The sequence below is a fragment of the Lactuca saligna genome, chromosome 7 (assembly GCF_052625555.1).
Source record: "Lactuca saligna cultivar CGN05327 chromosome 7, ASM5262555v1, whole genome shotgun sequence".
NCBI classification, from domain to species: Eukaryota; Viridiplantae; Streptophyta; class Magnoliopsida; order Asterales; family Asteraceae; genus Lactuca; species Lactuca saligna.
This window is the reverse complement of record NC_136423.1, coordinates 148,296,631-148,319,673: the sequence shown is the minus strand read 5'-3', so window position 1 is coordinate 148,319,673 and position 23,043 is coordinate 148,296,631.

Genomic DNA, 23,043 nt, shown 5'->3' with positions numbered 1-23,043 from the left:
TTAAAGTTTATTAAAGTGTGTGAAACTTTACAAATTCCAAAACTTGAGGGCAAGTTTTGTAACTTTGCAAAACTCTTCATTTCATAACTTATGAATTAAAGGTTCATAAAAATGAAGACTCTTCATTTTCATGTAACTTATGTGTTTTAAGTGTGTGTTAAATAAGAGTGACCTTTGGAAATCCATAACTTGAGGACAAATTATGGACTCCATTAAAACACATAAATGATCAAGAATTAATCCTAAACAATTCAGCAAATAATTCCTATCATTTTCTAAATTCATAAGAACATGAACATGATCATCAAAAATTCAAGAATTATATGAACACATAAAATCATGGAATTTTGATATATGTTATTGCAAATGGATTAGAACAACCATTACACCAACTAAAATAAGTTTTATAACACCAAAACAATTTAGGGTAATGTTTCTATTCCATTTCCAGCAGCAAAAGTCGAGAATCTGCACTCTTTCGATCCTACTCGTCGAGTGCATGAACTTACTCGTCGAGTAGGTTGAAGTTTGGCTTGGACTCGTCGAGTCCCCCCAATGGACTCGGTGAGTCCACCATGCAGACAACAACGATTTCGACTTTTTTCACTATTTTGCATCAAGTATCAAACAAGCAAGCCTAGGCTCTGATACCACTATTGGGTTTTGAGCAATCTAACACTTCCTAAGTGTCTATGCAACCCTAATAAACCTTGGATCTATGTTTGTCTAAATACATGCAAAATAATAATTTTCCAAGGTTTATAACCTATCTAACATGGCATGGGGAACATTTCAACATAAAAGAGTTAGAAGAGATTAAGTACCTTTTGGTGAGTTTGGTTCTAAGGAGTTTGAGGGCCAAGCACCAATAGTGTGAATGCCTCAAATGGAATCACAAACACCACAAACTCTTGGAAAACTTTGAGAGAGCATACACCCTTGTATAAAATCAGCCACACACATGCACACACACACTAGTTCACTAGTTTTCTCTTAGGCTCCATTTCATGCTCCATAAGCATGCTTATATAGTGTGCATGGTTAGGGTGAAACCCTAATAACCCATGTCTTTTCCTTTCCAAGGATCCATGGGTTAAAAGCTCCATGGATCATCCATGGACTTCCACATAAGCCTAGCCCATTAGCAAATGAGTATTAGCCCACACTATATAAAACAAATAGCCCATAATCTAATTAGTCTTCCTTTTAATCTCTAAATTAATTCATAATTAATTTAAGACTAAAACTAATTAAATAACGTAACTTCATATTAATATATTATAACCCATAATATATTAATAAACATATGTGTATAACTCTCATAAAATTATCCATAATAGTTTGGATGAGATGCAACCCAAATGGACCATGCCGGTCGGGTCAAGTATATACCAAATAAGTTATGGACTTAGACACCTTATCCAACATTATGAGAATAATTCATTGGCCATTTCATACAACAAAGAAGATACACGGCAGATGCACAAGCTATCTTTGGATACAGACAAAGAAAAAATGAATCTATCAGTACCTTTGTTCAATGATTTAACAAAACCACACTCAACACCCCAGAGAAATCAAACAACATGGTACTCGCTGCAGTTACATACTATTTGGAACTAGGAGCTTTATTCAAAAAATTAGTGGGGAAACAAGCATCTTCAAAGAAAGAAATTATTGAAAGGGTCCATCGGTACATGAAGAAAAAAGAAGCAGCATCTAAGAAGCTAAAAACTAATCACGGACAAAGAGGATCCCGAGTGCCTTATGTTAGAGGGAACTCATCGGAATATGCAATATGCCATGCCACAAGACAAACTCGCTTCCACCGTTTCCCACAATTGAGTCACAATACAGCACCACTCTAGCATGGCCCTCAGAATGAAGTCGTCGCAGTAAGTGAAAATAAATATAACACGACAAAAAAAAGTGGGGAGAAGTCAAAATCCAAAGATCAAGGGAAATATTGCATATTCCACGAATCTATAGGGAATGATACCGTCGAATGCACTATGTTATGATGGGAATTGGAAAACAAAATGCAATCAGGACAACTTACTGACTTGATCAAAGGCCTCCAATGTAAATACCTTGAAAGCATTGTGCCTGTAGAACCAAAAATATAAAACTCAAGGAAAAATGAAACCTTTATGCTACAATATAGTGACCGAAAAGAGCCTAATGCATAATTTGAAGATTGCATCTTCACATTAGATGAATGGGATTACAATCATTACTTTCATAGGGGAAACGAGTCGATTGTCATCACCGGCCTCATGTTGAGAGCCATGTAAGTGATATCTACATATATAATGGATGCTCTACGGATGTGATGTATAAACAATTCATCAAACAGCTACCTGAGCACATACGAGTAAAAGCAAGTCCACCAAAAAGTCACCTGGTCAGCTTTGCCGACCACAACGTATGGCCAGAAGGGATAATCATCTTACTCTAACCCTTATCAGTTATCCTCACAGTAAAAATAGTATGAAATTAATATGTTTCATCATAATTAATGCACCTTCCTTAGATGATGTCATGTTTGGGTGCACAACAATGCAGAAATTCAAGGCTATTGCATCAACGATACATAGAGCAAATAAATTTAAGAGAAAGTCAGGTGTTGGGACAATATACACCAAAAGAAGATTAGACCAATGTAAGAGATCTGACAATTAGGATCATATGGACAACATACTAAATTGATGTGTTCAGTTGAGTTCTTTGTCAAACAAATCGGAAATCGAGAAACAACTTCCAGACAATAAGCAAGACATAGCTCCATGTTTTTGTCCGGCTGATATCATGAGAACAGAGGATTGTATGATCACTTATCTTAAAATGGCGCTTCATAGTTCAACAGAGTTTTCAAGAGCTACAATTACTAGTTGGTTCCTGAAGTAATATAGGTAAATACAATTATTAGACTTATCCAAGTGGGAGTCTGTTGGATAAAGTGTCTAAGTCCATAACTTATTTGGTATATACTTGACCCGACCCGGTATGGTCCATTTGGGTTGCACTTCACCCGAACTATTTATGGATAATTTTATGAGAGTTATACACATATGATTATTAATATATTATAAGTTATAATATATTAATATGAAGTCATGTTATTTAATTAGTCTTAGTCTTAAATTAATTATGAATTAATTTAGAGATTAAAAGGAAGACTAATTAGATTGTGGGCTATTGGTTTTATATGGTGTGGGCTAACACTCATTTGTTAATGGGCTAGGCTTGTATGGAAGTCCATGGATGATCCATGGAGCTTTTAACCCATGGATCCTTGGAAAAGGAAAGGTCATGGGTTATTAGGGTTTCACCCTAATCATATACACTATATAAGCATGCTTTTGTTGCATGAAATAGCCACTAGTGTGTGTGTTTGTGTGTGGCCGAAATTATAGTGTGTGTACACTCTCTCAAAGTTTTCCAAGAGTTTGTGGTGATTTGTGATTCCATTTGAGGCATTCACACTATTGGTGCTTGGCCCTCAAACTCCTTAAGAATCAAACTCATAAAAAAGGTATGCAATCTCATCTAATTCTTTTATGTTTAAAAGTACCCCATGCCATGTTAGATAGGTTATGAACCTTGGAAAATTATTATTTTGCATGTATTTAGACAAACATAGATCCAAGGTTTATTAGGGTTGCATGCACACTTAGGAAGTGTTAGATTGCTCAAAACCCAACATCACAAACATCACAAGCAAGAGGATGATCTAGAAGAGAGAAGGAGAGACGGTGAATTTCAGCTATAGTAACCTTAGGGTTTCTTGTGGTAGCCGAAACTGGAGCCCTGGGGTCTCTTATATAATTGAGTTGCCAGGGTTTCAATTAAAACCCTAATTGGATGACTTAGGACCTAAGCGCTTTGAGAACCTTCTAGAATGAGGCCTCATTGGACGAAATTAGAGTGGGCTTGCACTCCTAATTTCTTCCCCTTATGTCGAAGAAGATTCACAACTATCACCCAATTGACAGTTCGAGTCCCCTTGTTTAATTAATCTCTTTCAGCCACAACATTAATTCTTAATTAATTCTTGACTAATATTAATTAAACTTTATGATTTCTCCTTTAATATATTATTCATATAATATATTAATAAACCATAATAACCTCTCTTTCTCCATAAATCATCCTATCTAGTTGCTTTGGTGAAGACAACCCAAAATGATCATGCACAACCGGGTCAAGTACATGCCAAATATAGTTACGGGCTTAGACACTAATCCAACAGTTAATGAACCCTTGTTGATGTGATTTGATTTCGTTAGTAGGATTAATAGAATTTGGTTTTTACTTGTGTTCGATTGATTGCTTTACCTTTCATGTTAAAGTTATGATTTTTATTGTTTATTGATGAGTATTATTAAGATTAGATGATCATTCTATATTGATGTACTTGAATCATATGAATCTATGATCATTAGGTTTGTATGACTTGGACTTTGATCATAAGCCTAGGGTTAGATAATGTTAATCGATGACTTTGATTGTGTTAGAGAACATTAGATATCCATGATATGCTTAGATTGATTGTCATGACCATTGACGAGAAATCACTAGATCATATCGTTTATAGTTCGAATATATTTAATAAATTATTTGTTCACTAATTACATAATAATTATGTTAGTTGTTCATTAATTATTAGTACTAGGAAATCCAATAAAGATAACTAGTCATATTACAATTCTGTAATTAGTTAATTAATCCATTGCACTGTTAATAAATCAAACCTAAAAAACTTGGAGGATTTCTATTCTAGTGAAAGTACTTCTTATTTATTTTTTCCATTTAGTTCTTTAGTTTCATTAGTTAATTGAGCATTAGTTTAATTTAGTTTGCAGAAAAACCACATTTTACATTAGTGTTATTAATTTAATTAATATTTGAATTATTTGATATAAACTATCACGTTCCTTGTATTCGACACACTTTCTTACCACAACTATATTATTCTACGACTATGTACACTACCTATTTATGTATAAACCTAGTCGAGATTAGATATGAGTTTATAAATAAAAAATTAGTGCATAAAAAAACACATTAGTCATTTGCCTCTTTCCTTTTTATTTACCTCATTGTGTGTAGAAGAAAAAAATTAAAAAACAACCAATAATTAGCAGAAAAAAAAAACAAATCATCACACAAAACTGTTTCAAACACGCAACGTAGTGCAGGGGGTTTTACTAGTTAACAGTAAGAACCCCAAAGTTTGCCTATTTTCCTATTTATTACAACTAAAAAATACATGACCTAAATAGCAAATTAAATACTATTGTTTGTCACCATCATCAAAATGATTTAGTGTTATTACTATGTATGAAAAGTTTTAAAACAGAGGTTTAATGTTAATACTAGGTTATAGTCCGTGGATACCACAGATACAAAAGTAATTAAATTTTTATAGTAAAATTCTTAATTATTAATCAATTCTTTTCAATAAATTATTAATTAAACAAGATTTTGTAGGATTTTCAATAGAGATATACAATTAATTATCCGCAATCATAACCGAAACCTATTCAAGACGAATTTAAATTTTTCCTAAAAATCAAAGATCAGATATAATTGCCTAACTTATTATTAACATCAATATTTTTTTTAAAAATAAAAATGATGAGAAAATGACAAGTGTTATTTTTATAAAGAATTTAATAATAAAATATAAATTATAAGAAAATAACAAATTATATAAATAACTATTCTTTCTTTAATATACAAAAAGAAAATAAGAAGATTTAGTATAAAATAAAGCTCATCTAAATTCAAATCTCAAAATAGCTTGGTTATATTAAAAACTATATAATCCGTTTTCATTACATGAAAGTAACCTTTATATTTAAACAATCAATATAAATTCTTTTAAATGAAAGTGAGATTTGGCATATTTAACATATAAACAAACCAAATACAATAATTTAGAAACAAATTAGTGATTCGTTATAGAATGATAATAAAAGGAAATGAAAATTTTCAAAAGTGGTGCGTGTGGGTGTTTGGATTTGACACTTGACAGGAAACAGGTTATGGGCAATGGGTCGCACCACCATTTTGTACTTTTGAAATGGGCCCTGGCTGAAGCCCAGCCTTTCCAGCTTGATGCAGCCACTCTAACATAGTTTTCTAGTTTTGGTAGGCCTAACAACAAGCTTAGCTTTGTCAAACCATTTTGCTTTTTTTAAAACCTAATATTAAATATTAAAAAACTGAAGTATATTTTCGTTTATGTAGTATTGAAAAACAATAGGTTTAATTTTTATAAGGATTTAAATTTTATATATCATCTCTTTATAGCTGCAATTATATATTTATCGCCCTTCAAATGGATATTATTAAATTGGAGTTGTTAACATATGTGACAGTGTGACACACCTTCTACATTCCTTTTCAATCTGATTTTCTTTATGAATTTTTATTGTATTTTAAATAAGCTTGTAAAGGTGAACATGTACATATATTAATATATATTAACGTATCAAAATCTTCATTATTATTAAAAACAAACATTAACATTTTTAAGTGAAGACAACAACTAAATTATTTTAAAATCATGCCTTAATTTTAGTCTGGTTCTGCTATTTTTTTTTTTTTTTTTTTAGTTCTGATTTGATATTGTTGAACATTTTTTTTAATGATGACTTTTGTAGATAGAAAAAGAAATAAATTCATGTCATCCTTATATTCATTTAAAATAGCTTTAAGTGTATAAGTATGCGAAATAATAACAAAAACATGATTCATAAGCATGTATATAAATAATAGAAAAGGCCATGTTTATAAACATATATAAATAATAATTGATAAAGATTGAAAAAAAAAACTAGTTAAATAAGTGGAGATTAGATTGAAATCTAGTCATTCTTTAGGCTTACATAAAGACATTACAAGAATCTATTCAACCTTTTAAACAGGGGAATATATATACAAGAGTTCTTATAATCTGGTTTTATTTACAAAAAAATAACCCTTGATTTTTTTTTGTAATTTTAACCACTAGAACCGACTATTACTTGTAACTTTACTCGATTTGTATGTTCTCGCAAACAATAACAAGTTTCGATGGTTAAATTTTAAACAAAATATCAATAATGACTTTTTTGTCAATAGGTGAAAATATAAGTAATTTTTTTTAATACATAATAATTTTTAACCTCAAATCTTATCTATTTTAAGATTAAATATAATATTTTTTTGTTGAAACAACCATTATAATTTGTTTGATTTTTAATATATGATAATAAATAGATACAATTTTGTAGTTATACTTCTATTCAATAATATATATATATATATATATATATATATATATATATATATATATATATATATATATATATAGGGGAGGGTTCATGCGAAAATGCTCACCTCAACATTATATTTTGGAAAATAATTCATCCAAACTTTGAAATACATGATGATAATCGATGATAGATGATAGACTATTTCATATTAGCAAAGTATGATTTTTAACATTTTTATTATGAAAACATTAATTTAAAAATGATTAAGGACGTGAAAAAAATATAATTATAAAAACCGTCTTTAAATCTATATTATCATAACACCATCTAATGTAAACTTACTATCTTTAATTTATTGCTAATAAAATTATTTTTTTATAGTACATGTATTTAATTTTCATAAGATAAAATCTGTTTTCGCGTTTTCGCAGGATATTTATATTTTCGCATGAATTGGATATTTATATTTTCGCATGAACTTACTTATATATATATATATATATATATATATATATATATATATATATATATATATATATATATATATATATATATAAGCCGATTAAAATATATAAATATATTGTTATTAAATGTATAGTTGGTTTTTTATGATTGAATTAAATGAAATTTTGATACGAAATAAATGCCCGTACCAATTACTTGGTTGAAAAAATCTTCATGTGAGTTGGTGTATATAAAAAATGATTAAAACGAAAACGATCAGCAAATGAATTTTTATTTTGCCAGTTACATAAATAGTTTTTTAAATAATTATGAAACATTTGTTGACATTGATAATCATTATGAAAAACCAATAGAAAAAGAAGACTGTATGACACCTGTTGTTTGGATATTTAAAATCATGGGTATATTGCTATTCGTGGTATATTGTAATCTATATTCTATATAAATTAAGAATACTTATTGTTAAGTTATTGCAGGAATTAAGCTTCTATGTCATGCGGACAAGACTATTTTGCATCTTCTCTATCGATCTATGAATGAATTAATGCATTGTTTTTAACCAAGTACTTGGTATGTGGATGTAAATTTCCTATCAATATTTGATTTAATTCCATCATCAAAAAGTGACGAATACATTTCATAACAATATGTTTTTATATTTTAATCATTTTTATATTTTATTAAATAGAAGTAGAATTAAAAAATTGCATTTATTTATTATCATATATTAAAAATCAAACAAATTGCAATGGTTGTTTCAATAAAAAAATATATATATTATAATTTAGAGGATGTTTAAATAAAAAAAAGATCTCAATATGTTAGGATTTCTAACTGTTTAAAACTCCTTTTAACTTTTTGGGTTGTAAAAATCAAATACCCCTTAAAACATGTATAAATTAAGATAAACACTATTAAGAAAAATAACTTATTGACTTATTGATTTTCTCACCACAAAAACCAATTCAAACACTTTAAAAAACCCATTTCTTACATCCATAAATCAATAATTCGTTTTGTCTAAAAGTCTTTTTGACGTTCAAAATGAAATCTCAAACACCCTCTTAATCTTAAAATATATATGATTTGAGATTAAAATTATTATGTATTGAAATAAAAGTACATATATATTGGCATATTGAAAAAAAAAATGCATCATTCATATTTAGTTTACAATTTAATCATCAAAACTTGTTATTATTTATGGTAACTTGAAAATTGAGTCAAAGTGCAAATAATAATAGTGGTTAAATTGTAAAATAATAATAATAATAATAATAATAATAATAATAATAATAATAAATAAATAAATAAATAAATAAGGTGGGTTTTTGTCAATAGAACCAAAACTTATGGACTTTAATGCATATTTCCTTTTAAGCATAAGGCTTTAAGGTGTGGGACGCGGTTTGGAAGCGCACTCATGCCACGTGGGACACGAACACCGCCCCCAGGGTGCGGTTTCGAACCGTGGAGACCGCACTACGGCCATAGAAGACCGCATGCTGTGATTGGTTTGTTCCCTTGACCGTATTCGTTCCATGCACTTGTGTTTTTTTTTTTTTCTCTTTTTTAACCTGTGGCACCACACCCTTGGTGTGGCAAGAAACCATACTTAAGTGGTAAACTGTGACGTGGCGCTTATGTGGCGCATACGTGGCGAGGGAGGGAGTGCGGTTTCGGTGGCACCACTCCCTCCAGCCTAAGGACTCAACTATATGCTACAGTTGCTACTTTTGGATAAAAGTCCAAATCTATGCTACTTTTGGATAAGTTAATATGAAGTCACGAAGCTAAGTAAAATAATTGTAAAGATATGAACAATAGTTCAAGTGTTTTCAATAAACCAACCACCTACAACTAGCATGTAATCGACATAAGTATATGAGAAAACTCTATCTCATTCTAACCCATTACCCATTAGAAATGCTTTGAAGATTCTCTTATGATCTTATCTTATGACATACCTTCTTTATTTTCATGTGAACCCCCTTCCATCAAAATAAAAATGTTAAACATAGAAAGATGATTACCAATTACGCTCAAGAGAAAATTCTTTAAAATGAACATTGTTCATCTAAACAGAAGCCCTTACTAAATTTACATAAGAACCGATTCAACCCCTCCATCTTGTGCCAAATCTTGTAATTTTCATATTATTATTAGCTATATATTCCCAATTGACTATATCATAATATTTTTAATCAATTTTAAACTCTATTAATCTTTTTTTTCTATGCCCATAGCCATCAAGAATTCCTGGTTTTTTAAAAACTTTGATTTGGCACATATTAATCGCCAAGGAACCAAAGTAAGGGGTTGTTTGACAACCTCTTCATTTGTAAATTAAGAGGTAGGGATTTGTAAATTCAGATTTTTGCCCTATTTTTTTATTAGCATGAAGCTTACAGGCCCATAATCTTCATGAACAAAAGATCTTGATATTTCAGGATCAATGCACTAAAAGAAGAGTTATGACCATTGAAAATCTAGAATTAATTTGAAATTATTTGACAAAACTAATGGAATCCTCCTGAAGGTTCCACTACAATTTTATAAACTCAAAAGTGAATTCATCTGACATTTCTCATTTTTTAATTCCAAACTACTTCTCTGACTTCATCATATGTGAGCACACTGACCAAATAATAAATAATCTCAAACGATAATCGTTTGATCAACTAATGTCTTAAGTCGTTTTGAGATAGTCTCTCAGAACAAAGTTCTCCAAATCCACACAAAAAAGAAGTAATTCTTTTTTTTTTTACCCTTTTCACTTTCACAAAACAATGTTGGATAATTATTTGACCATTTCATAAATAATAAATATGTATGATATATTATTAAATCCAACTATTATGGTAAGAATGTAAATTGTTCAATGGATTTTTTGGTTGCTTCAGTTATATATATATATATATATATATATATATATATATATATATATATATATATATATATATATATATATATATATATATATATATATATATAATCCAAATATTATGGTAAGAATGTAAATTGTTCAATGGATTTTTTGGTTGATTCAGTTTATATATATATATATATATATATATATATATATATATATATATATATATATATATATATATATATATATATATATATATTATTCTCCAACATGTTTAGGTCATAGCATTTGACTTCATTACACCACGTATTAAACTTTTGTATGCCTAGGTTTTGTTGGATAAAGAGAATGTAAATTGCTTCTATTGTATTACCCACAAGATTTTGGTATTTTATTAACCACTAGAGATGTAATTTCTTGTCTTATTTATTTTTAAGACGTGCCACATAACCCTTCATCTGGTATTTTTTAAAAAAACCATATTATGTTGATAAAGTTGAAGGGTTCATTCGTTTATAAAATTTAAGCAAAGCAAGAAAAATCATTTAAGTTTTAATAAGGTTAATAGAATTTTCTGGTTGATGAAAGTGCATCATTGTGTTTATTGTAACCCTATTATATATTGTAACCCTATTATATATGGCCAGAATTGGATTTGTGTTTAAATCTTAGTTTAAATCTCGTTAATGGTGTATGAAATTGCTCTTATAAATTGGCTAGCTATTATAATATGTTCAACTTGTACGATTAAATTTGGCATGTAATATTTAATCATTGCAAATTTAATTTTCTTTAGAGTAAATATTTAATTTGTGGTATGAGTATATATTTAAAACTATTGGCAAAAGACCGTAGAATTACTTACAGAGTTACAGTGCTGCTAGCACAATAGTTACATGCTTTAAGTTTAACAACTTTTCAATTTATCTTTTAGATTAGACAAAATTTCATAATTGGTCCCTGTAGTTTACAGAATATCATATTTTGAGGACTTTCTAGCAAAACGTCACGCGACTGGTCCCTATGATTTGTAAAATTACATGAAAGGTCCTTCTGCCATTAAATCTAACTTTTCAGCTGTTAGATTTTAATAGAGAAAACTATTTTGCCCTTGTAACAATATTGTAATACACTACAAGCCTCAAGGACCATTTGTGTAATTTTATAAATATGAAATTTTATGTATATATAAATTATAAATATAAATTCTTGTATTTATATAAATTATAAATATAAATTTTATATATATATATGTATATGTATTTTCAACAACTTGATACTTTTTTTTTTATCTTTTTGACATTTTATTCTATTTTTATTTTATAATTTTAGTTATTTATGGTTTTTATATGGTTTTATTTATTTTGATTCAAGTAAATAAACTTAAATTCGATAAACCATATCGAAATCTTTTTTTTTTCTTAATTATGAAACAAAACGTTAATGTTTTTTTTTTTAATTTTTTGTTGTTACAGTTTATTTTATTTTATTTATTTATTTCTTTTACTTTGATGTTCTGTAGTTAATATCGTTAGCAACTTTATGTTTGCATTTATCATTACCATTATTTCACCTTTTCTTGTTTTATATATATATATATATATATATATATATATATATATATATATATATATATATATATATATATATATATATATATATATATAGTTATTTATTATATTTCAATTGTTTTCATTTATTTTGATTCAAATAATGAAAAATAGAAAAATAAAAAAGACAAAAACTCCCTAAAGTTGTAAAATACTCTAATATATTAATACATTTTACACTTTTCATATTTTTGATTATTTTCACATTTTTTTTATTAATTTTGGTTATTAATGGTTTTCGTAACTTTTTTTCTATTTTGATTTGTGTATAAAAAGTTATGTTTATTTTTTTATTTATATTTGTAAATAGAACTATCTTATTTACGCGAATCAAAATAAAAAAAAGTTACAAAAACCTTAATAACCAAAATTAAAAAGTTGATGAAAAAAATGTTATCAAGTTGATGAAAAATAAAACGAAACAACGAAAAAAATAGGAAATAATTAAAAAATAATATGAATTTTTTTTAAAAAAAATAATACTAAAAAATTTTAAAAAATACGAAAAAACCAAAAAAATATAAAATGTAAAATGTATTAATATATTAGAGTATATTATAATTTGGTGTTTGAGTTTTTGTTTTTTTTTTCTATTTTTCATTACTTTAATCAAAATAAATAAAAAACAATAGAAGAATAATAAATAATTAAAATTATAACAAAAATAGAAAATAAAAGGTCAAATAATGATAATGATAAATGCAAACACAAAGTTGTTGATGATATTAACTATGGAACATCAAAAAGAACATGAATAGTAACGACACAAAATTAAAAATAATAATAATAATAAAATAAAAATATATATTAACGCTTCAATTCACAAATAAGAAAAATTAAAGAAAAAATAATTTCGACATGGTTTATGGAATTTAAGTTTATTTAATTGATTCAAAATAAATAAAAATATAACAAAAACCATAAATAACTAAAACTATAAAATAAAAATAGAACACAAAATGTCAAAAAGATAAAAAAAAAATTATCAAATTGTTGAAATTATATATATATATATATATATATATATATATATATATATATATATATATATATATATATATATATATATATATATATATATATATATATATACTGTAACATCCTAAATTTTAGAAGTACGATTTAAGAGTTTAAAGTGTAATTTCGAAGAAGGGACTCGACGAGTAGGTACGCTTACTCGCCGAGTCGGAGCGGGTTTGGGTCGCGAATTAAGTGACCAACTCACCGAGTCGGAAGCTGGACTCGACGAGTTGGTGCTGGGATGAGAAAAACCTTAATCTTAGGGTTTGCACCCTATTTTAAGGACTTAATGTGCTCCCTTTAGCTCCCTTAGCCCTTTTTGAGATCCAATAAACCCTAGCTCGTGTGTATAAGGCCATTGGAGGGAGATTGAAGCTTTAAGAGGTGTTCTAGTGGAAGAAACTTGAAGATCAAAAGGGTTTGCATCAAGAAAGTAGTGTAGATCCAGAATCTACTACAGTTTTGGGCACATCTTGGAGGTAATGAGTTGTTACCTTTCCTTTGTTGCTTCTAGATTTATTCTTGAATGAGATTTGGGGCCATTTTGGTATGATTGAGATCCACTTCAGGCTTGGAGTCCATATCTGAGGTTGCTACTTCAGATATAGACTTGTATTGGTCCAGAAAGTCATTAAGAATCAGTTATTGAATTGTTGGTGAAGCCCTTTTGTCTAAAACCCAAGCCCTAGTGTGTTTTGGGCCCATATCTCTTTGGTTTCACGTAAAGTTTTGCAACCTTTTGTGAGGGATAGATTGTAGAAGGGTGGATCTACGGATTGGAGCCTCAACATGGCTCGAAAAGCCTCTGAATGGATTGAGAACTGGAGATACTCGGCGAGTCACATGGGTGTACTCGACGAGTTGTATGGACATGTGCATGGACACGACGAGTTGGAAGAACAACTCGACGAGTCTGTTGAAGATTGCCTTGGACTCGGCAAGGCAGGTTACAGAACCCCAACCTCTTTTGGTCAAAGCCTTGGATTAGTGAGTTGGTTGGTGACTCAGTGAGTTGGACAGGATGGGACTCAGAGATCGTTGGACTCGGCGAGTCTTAGGGCGACTCAGCGAGTTAAGTTGTGTCATGAGAGTTTTCTGGGTAAGGGAACTCGGCGAGTCGACGGGGTGACTCGGCGAGTAGAGTCAACTAGGAAGGTTGACTTTGACTGAGGACTTTGACCTTGACCAGGAGTTGACCAGTTTGACTCCAAGGGTACTTTGGTAATATTGGTATTTATGGAATTGGTTCTTTAGTAGTGTTCAATGGTGGCGATCGTGTCGAAGGTCGGAGCAGCTTGGTCTTATCTTTTCAGTCAGCAATTTCAGGTGAGTTATCCTCACTATATCAATAGGGTCTAAGGCACCAAGGTCGTCCCTTTTAGTTGTTATCTTGGTTACAGTATGCTACATGTGGTTATGATCTGTTATATTGGTATTTGAATAGACAATATGTTGTTATGCTCATGTGATCCATTAGGATTGGTATGTTAGTGACCTGGTTAAGTCAATGCCTTGGTCATGAGAGATTGTTATGATCAATGATCTGTGAGATAGTTAAATCTGATATTTGTACTTGTACTGTTGATGTGCTTATTGATTTGTTAGATCGACGTCTTGGTAATTGGGATAATATTATTTCAGTGACCTGGTTCAGGCTGGTATCCTGGTATATAGGATGATGCTATGTTAGTGACTGGTTAGGTCGATATCCTGGTAAGGATGATGCTATGCTTTTATGATCTGCTAGATCGATTTGTTTGCCTATGGACTGTTATGTGATTTCTTGTTATATGTACACATGGTTATTTGCTTGATGTTTGGGTTGAGGCGGTACTGCTTTGTGTTGAAGGCCAACATACCCTACGAGCAGTCCGGATAGATTGTAGGCCCGTATGGCGGTCCAGTCATACCGAAGGCTCGGATAGATCCAGATAGACTGAAGGCCCGGTGCGAGTGGTCCAGTCATATTGTAGACTTAGAGAGGGGACCAGGTGAACTAAAGGCATGTTGAGGGCGGACCAGTCACACTGCAGACTTGAGAGGCATGGTTGTTCTGTATTGTGATACAATATGTTATGATTATGGTTGTATGTGGTTGGTATTTTAGGGGTAACTCACTAAGATTTCGGGCTTACAGTTCAGTGTATTGTTTCAGGTACTTCAAGAGATTGTGGCAAGGCGAATGCGTGATCGTACCGCTCCTCATGTTTTATGATTCATGTGATATGGTTCTGAGGGATACTTTGATGTTTAAACTATTTTGAAAATAAGATGTATGAACTTAATGGTTTTTTAATGAAATAAAATGTTTAAAATTGGCTCAAATTTTTGGTCGTTACATATACATATATAATTTATATTTATAATTTATATAAATACAAAATGCAAAATTTATAATTTATATATATATATATATATATATATATATATATATATATATATATATATATATATATATATATATATATATATACATAAATTTTCAAATTTATAAAATTACACGAATGGTCCTTGAGATTTGTAGTGTATTGCAATATTGGTATAAGGGCAAAATAGTTTTTTCCATTAAAATCTAATTGTTGAAAAGTTATACTTAACGGCAGGAGGACCTTTCATGTAATTTTACAAACCACATGAACCAGTCGCGTGATTTTTTGCTAAGAAGTTCTCAAAGTGTGATATGCTGTAAACCACGGGGACCAATTGTGAAATTTTGTCTTTAGATTATGCATTTGTTTAAGTTAATGATTCAAAGCAGCATAATCCATTTATATATTAATTTGAGAAGGTCGATGCTTATTTTAATTAACGGCGTATGACTTTTGGATGGATGCTTATTTTGAAATTTAAACGGCTTATCGCTTTTGGACTAAACCAATGCATATTCAATTGTGCGCATTACGGTTTATTTATTTTTTATTTTTTAATTTTTTTATAAGTTCAAGCATTTTAATGCATTTTCGGAATTTCATATGTTCCATGGATGTATTTGCTACAACAAATCTTCTTCTTGTTCTTCGGATTGATTGGTTTATAAATATTATGTTTTGGTTGGTGATTAATATAATATTGTTATTAAAAAGTAACATCTATTTATCGATTTGGTTGTAAATTTTTAAAGATTTATATCATATTGTTTATGGAACTGTATAAGCCCTAAAGGTGATATTGACAAATATTTCAGGTTGTCAATAAATTTAGTTATAACACATTATTTATTTTAGCGGTTAATTAATTAATTAATACAATATGTTACGAAAGTGATCACTTTTGTGAAAATTAATTTACAATGAATCTAAATATTATGATTTATGTTTATTAATGCGGATATTAACCGGTCTAAAAGTAGGTTAATATTTGGCCGAATAAACACATATTTGGTGATAAATATACGATAATTTTTAGGTTATCTGTTATTAATAAGTCAATCCAAAGAGGAGTTTATTAATTAATATGATATATTGTCAATTCTTATTGTCAAAATTTATAGTTTATATGTTTATTAATGCAGGTATTAGCCGACCCAAAGGTAGACTCATATTTGACTGAATAAACATATATGTGGTGCTAAAAATGTGACGATTTTTTTTTTGGTTTAATGTGATTAATAAGTCAATCCAAAGAGGGGCTTGTTAATTGACATGATTTATTGGCAATGTTTATCTCTAAAACAATGATATCTCTTGCAAGTTAGTATTATTGTTCAAAAACTTAATATTAATGTTGTGTTGATACCTTATAAAGATGTCATAAATTGAGTTTATTGATTACGGTTTATGGATTAATGAGCATAAAAATAGATTTGATTATGTTTGAATTATTGTATTATATTATGATCCATGTAATCAATGAGATTAACTTTAAGGAATGGAATGAGGGCATTATATTAGTTATCAATTGCATGGATATTGACCTTGTATTTTGGATAGAGCAACATTCTTTAAGGATGTTGAGTTTGGGGGAGAAACAAGATTAAAACATTGTCCTTAAGGAGGAATCAATATTGATTCCTATTATTGCTTTCGATAGTATGCAGATTATGAATCAGTAATTGACAATGTTATTCAATCTTCTATTTTGAATACACAAACTCAACAACCTCAACTTTGGAAATCCTATGCATGGTACCAAATTTTTCATCAATTTATTATCTCTTTTGGTTTTAAGGAAAATACAGTAGATGATTTTGTGTACCACAGATTAAGTGGAAGTAAATTTGTCTTTTTGGTTTTGGGAAAATATCTACGCAACCCAAGTTTGGATCATAAGAAAGCAACCAAATGGATTTTGAGATGCTCAACTATAGGAAATCAGATATTTTGGAGATCATTTTTATTAAGAATCTGATTTTATTAGATGTCATAATGGTTACCGATCCATATTGGGATACTTTTACATTTTAGCATGATGTGACATTTGATGGAATAGACTTCGGTAGGTTCTTCCATAATGGCTGAATAATTTGTAGCAAGGAATATGGTTACGGAAATTTATCACGAGGCTACACATTATTGGTATTGAAAGATCACTAAAGTTGTGATAATAAGTCAGCAATGTTATATTCCAACAACAGAAGTTCTATTAAGTCAATGCATATTAACATCAAGTTTCCTTCAGTTAAAACAATAGTGCAAAATGGAAATATATAGCACATATGAACAAACTCTATGAAAGCGGATCCGCTCATAAACGGATTACCTCGCTAGGTCTTTCATGAGCATACTACACACGTTGGTGTGATATTTGGTTTTAGTAGGAGTTTTATGGTGCTTTATGTTTTGTTTAACAACAATTATGTTGTTCTGTACATAATTAAGAATTCGGTTAACTCCATTATTAGTTGCATTTATTTGAATTTTGATCTCACTTCAATCTAAAGAGGAACTCGTTGGAAATTTATTTAGATTTTAAAACCACACATCATGTTTAATGTATGTCGTTAGTTGTATATGTGTATGTGACCATTGATAGGTTTAGTTACGTAAATTGTAACGAATGCCGCTTTAATCCTATACTATTATGATTAATGGATGTGATTTTTAAGGGTACCAATGTTATAATAACATCCATTAAAGCGCTTATACAGTTATACGTACATTTATATATTTGTGGTCCAGTGAGAGATTGTTGGATAATTATGGGACCACTTCATAAATATGTACGATATATTATTAAATCCAATTATTATAGTAAAAATATAAATTGTTGATGAACCGATTTATAGAATATTAACTTACCTTGTGGGTTGAGTTCCCGGTTTGACTCAAGATACTCAACATCCCTTCCATCTCTCACTTTAGGATTTATCTCCAACTATAAATGCATGTGATGAGGAAAGATACACGAAATTACTTAAACAAATTCGTGAGTTTCATTGCTGACGGTTCTTAAAGGTGGTATTGAGATCAATTGGAAAACTCATCCTAGTCTTCAGATCCGAAAATCATAATGAATCAGTTATGTAATCGTTCTTTAAGGTTTAAAGTTTTCTTTTGACAGATTCGAGATTAAGATCTAAAACTTCCGCATTTTATGTTTTGGTTATGGAAATAACCAACAAACAAGAATCGTCAACCATTATCCTTCAAATCACTAAATGTCCTCTTCAACGATTAAAAATCCCATAAAAAATATCTAGTAGTCTCATCACTATCAATGTTACACTCTAGTTCATTTTCTTGAACCAAGTTCACCCGAATTTTTTAATCCTAAAATCTTTTAAGAATACTAACCTCTTCTTCACTCCAGAAGTTGAAAATATGCCTAAATCAATCTTCTTGTCATTATTCTACATAGACTACATAATATTTTTCTCTTTCGCCTCCACATTTGCATCTTTTCATCAAGAATTTAAATGTTTCCTAATTAACAATATGTCTAACAGCTGATATAAAGGTCAATGAATTGGAAAGAAAAATGGTGTTTCATTGTAATGTTTTGCAACCTCTTTTAATTAGAAGAATGCATACTTAGGTCCAAGATTTTTTTATCCAAAACAATAACTTTTGGATTAGGCCATACCTCATTAATAGAATGAGTAAGAAGGAACATGTCCTACTTGCTCTATTCGCATACAAAAGAAATAACAAAACTTGTAAATATAATCATGTAACCTCTCAAAATCAAACCATAACATTTATATGAAAGTTACACATCTTTATTTTATCTAAATTTAGTTATGATAACATTTCAGAATAAGGTCATGAGATGCGATAAATTTGTGATACTATTGTGAATATCAAAAAATTCACTTAAACATAAATAATTAAAAAATTAAACATAAATAAATTTGTGATACTATTGTGAATATCAAAAAATTCACTTAAACATAAATAATTAAAAAATTACACTTACTTTAATTTAACGAAACACATTACATATTTGCTTTACCATATCGGATCATCCTTATATTGTTCTAAATGACTTTTTATGTCATTTACATTTTCCAACTAGTTTATCAATTAATCTTTATTAGCTAACCGACTACATTTTAAACTAGCAGTTAGTTTTTAGTTATTCTGTCAAGTATAGTCTAAATTAGGGGTGAGCATTTGGACCGGTGGACCGGACCGGATCGGTAAACCGGACCGGACCGTTTTTTTGGACCCCCGGTCCGGTTCTCGGTTCTAAGATTTCTCGCCGGTCCGGTTTTTACCGGGTTTAGAACCGGTTGGACATGATTAAGATTTTTGTGACGTGTTTTAAACACACATAACTCATTCGTTTTAAGTCGGATTGACTTGCGGTTTTTTCCAACATTTAGTTTACAGTTTGTAGATGAATTTAAACTATAATTTTGTTTATTTTCGTATTATATTTACCGTGTTACAATCCTTCAAAGTAGAGCTATCAAAGCTGAAAAAATTCAGCTTTTCAGCAACATTTTGTAAGTTGTGACGTTTTTTAAAACACTCATAACTCATTCGTTTTAAGTCGGATTGACCTCTGATTTTTTCCAACATTTAGTTTACAGTTTGTAGACGAGTTTAGACTATAATTTTGTTTATTTTGGTATTATATTCACGGAGTTACAATCCTTCAAAGTAGAGCTATCAAAGTTGAAAAAATTCAGCTTTTTAGCAAGATTTTATTATCTGTGACGTTTTTTAAACACCCATAACTCATTCGTTTTAAGTCGGATTGACCTACGGTTTTTCGAACATTTAGTTTACAATTTGTAGATGAATTTAGAATATAATTTTGTTTATTTTGGTATTATATTCATTGAGTTACAATCCTTCAATGTAGAGCTATCAAAGCTGAAATATTTCAACTTTTTAGTATTAGTTTATATACTATAATTCCGAGTCCGCGTTTAGCACTTGTGGTAGAGTTGTAAGTGAGTATCAAACTAGTTTATCGACATTGATAGTTGAAGCTTTGTTATGTACCCAAGATTGGGTGATAAGGTTTACAAATCCGATAGTTGACAATGTTGATGACATCTTGAACGATGATGATATAGCTTTGGGTAAAAAAAATTACAATCTTTATTATTTTTTTATACAATTATTCCTTTTTATTAAATACTAACAACATTTTAATTTGTGTTTATGTAGAGATTGCAGAAGCTTTAAATATGTTACATATGGATGACAATGATATGGGGAAGAGGCCAATGGAAGATTAGATTATGAGTTTATGAAATTTGTTAGTTTGATTGATTTTAAAGTTTAAACTATGATTTTTGTTGTTACGGTAATACTTTTGTATGTTTGTCTTAAAATTGTTTAACTTTTGTTGGTGAACTTGATTTATATGTTAGTTGCTTTTATTTGAAAAATTAATTTTTGCAAATTGCAAGTTATAATATTATACATCAATGTAGATTAATTAGGCGTGAAACGAAAACATATTAATTTTGCAAGTTATAATATTATAGATCAATGTAGATTACTTATTATACTCTAAGCAATTAAAGTTGTACCGATCCAAACGGGTCCAAAAACCGGAAAACCTGGACCTGGACACGGACACGGACACGGACACGACTCATCCGGTCCGGTCCATGGTCCACAAAATTCTCCATAACCGGTCCGGTCCAAGAGCCGGTGGTCCGGGCCGGTCCAAATGCTCACCCCTAGTCTAAATGTCCAAAATTTTGACAATCTCAATACGGTCAAGATCATTGATTATAAAAAAACATAAATTTCAAGCTAAACAATATTGTCACTATCCTTGTGTGAATTTGAATGAATTTAACTAAATTTCAAATAATAACATTATTTTTTTTAATTTCAATTAATTATGTTTATTTTAAATTCACAAATCTTCATAAATGGTCCATTTAGTTTTCCAAATTATCAAAGTTTGGTCCATAACTTTTCTTCAGTCTCATGGAAGGTGCCTAGTCTCATGGAAGATACATGTGGTTTCAATTTTTATCGTGGTTGCCCCCTACCTGTATGAAAAGACTTAAATCCTTTTTATTTTTTTATTTTTTATTTTTTACCTACTTTCAATTTTTGTTTTTGAAAAAATAAGCCTACCCTCACCCTACTCTTCTCTCCAATAAAACTCATAAGAGCCCTCACTCTCACCCCTTGCCGATAACTCTCACATCTGGCTACCACCGCCACCATAATGATTCATCCTAGTCAGCGACTCTCACATCAGGCTATAACCACTTACATCAATTCTGTCACTACCACCACTACACACCATCATCACAAACAACTTGCATCAGTTATGTCACCACCACCACTACACACCTTTAATTTCAACCCAAACATTCAACCCTATGAAATCATCAAACATACATTTGATAAAAAAAATCCTTCACTAATTTAAACCCAGAATAACCCTTATTTCAATCAAGGAAAAAATCTACTTCTAGCAAACTTCTCCGGCAACCACCACGGTGGCTTGCTGAAACCCAAAAATTATGTAATCATTTCTCAAAACCATGAGTTAAACCCAAAAACTATAGATGAATATGTATTTAAACAGAAACCATAGATGAAATCAAAACCCTAGAAAATCATGGATAAAATCAAAATCAAACCATTCTAAACCAAATCTGAACATGATGAAATTAAAATGGAATGAACTAGAATCCAAAATTAAGTCAATGTCTAGAAAGCCAAAAACAATGGTGGTTTTCTAGGGTTTCAGTTGGTGGTTGTGGGAAGAAAAAATATGAATAATGGTGGGTATGTGATGGTGGTTTTTAGTAGGAGAATACGCGCGCGCGCGCGAGAGAGAGAGAGAGAGAGAGAGAGAGAGAGAGAGAGAGAGAGAGAGAGAGAGAGAGAGAGAGAAAGAGAGAGAGAGAGAGAGAGAGAGAGAGAGAGAGAAAGAGAAAGAGAGTAGAAGGGTGAGAGAAAGATCAAAAGCAACATGATTGGTGACAGAATGTTGACGACCTAAGGTTTAAGGCGATGCCGACGAGGATGATCAAGAAGAGGATGGTGTCCGACGACATCAGGGAAAAGGATGTAGTGGTTAGTTTCATTATTGTTCTGAAACAGGTGAGTGGATGTTGTTGATATCACCGGAGAGAGAAAGAAGAAAATGAGAGAGAGCATTAGTCACGTAGTAGATGGAGAGATGGGAGGAAGAGTGTGGAGTGAGGGGGAATACATAAACGTTTTACTTAGGATATATTTATTTTATTTATTTTTTAATAATTTTTATTAAAGAAAAAATAAAAATAATTAAAAATAATATAAAAGTCTTTTTATATAGGTGAGGACCAACCACGTTAGAAATTGAAACCATATGGACCTTCCATAAGATTAAAAGAAATTAAGGACTAAACTTGATATTCTAAAACACAAAACATTGATAAATATTTGTCCTTTAAATTTGT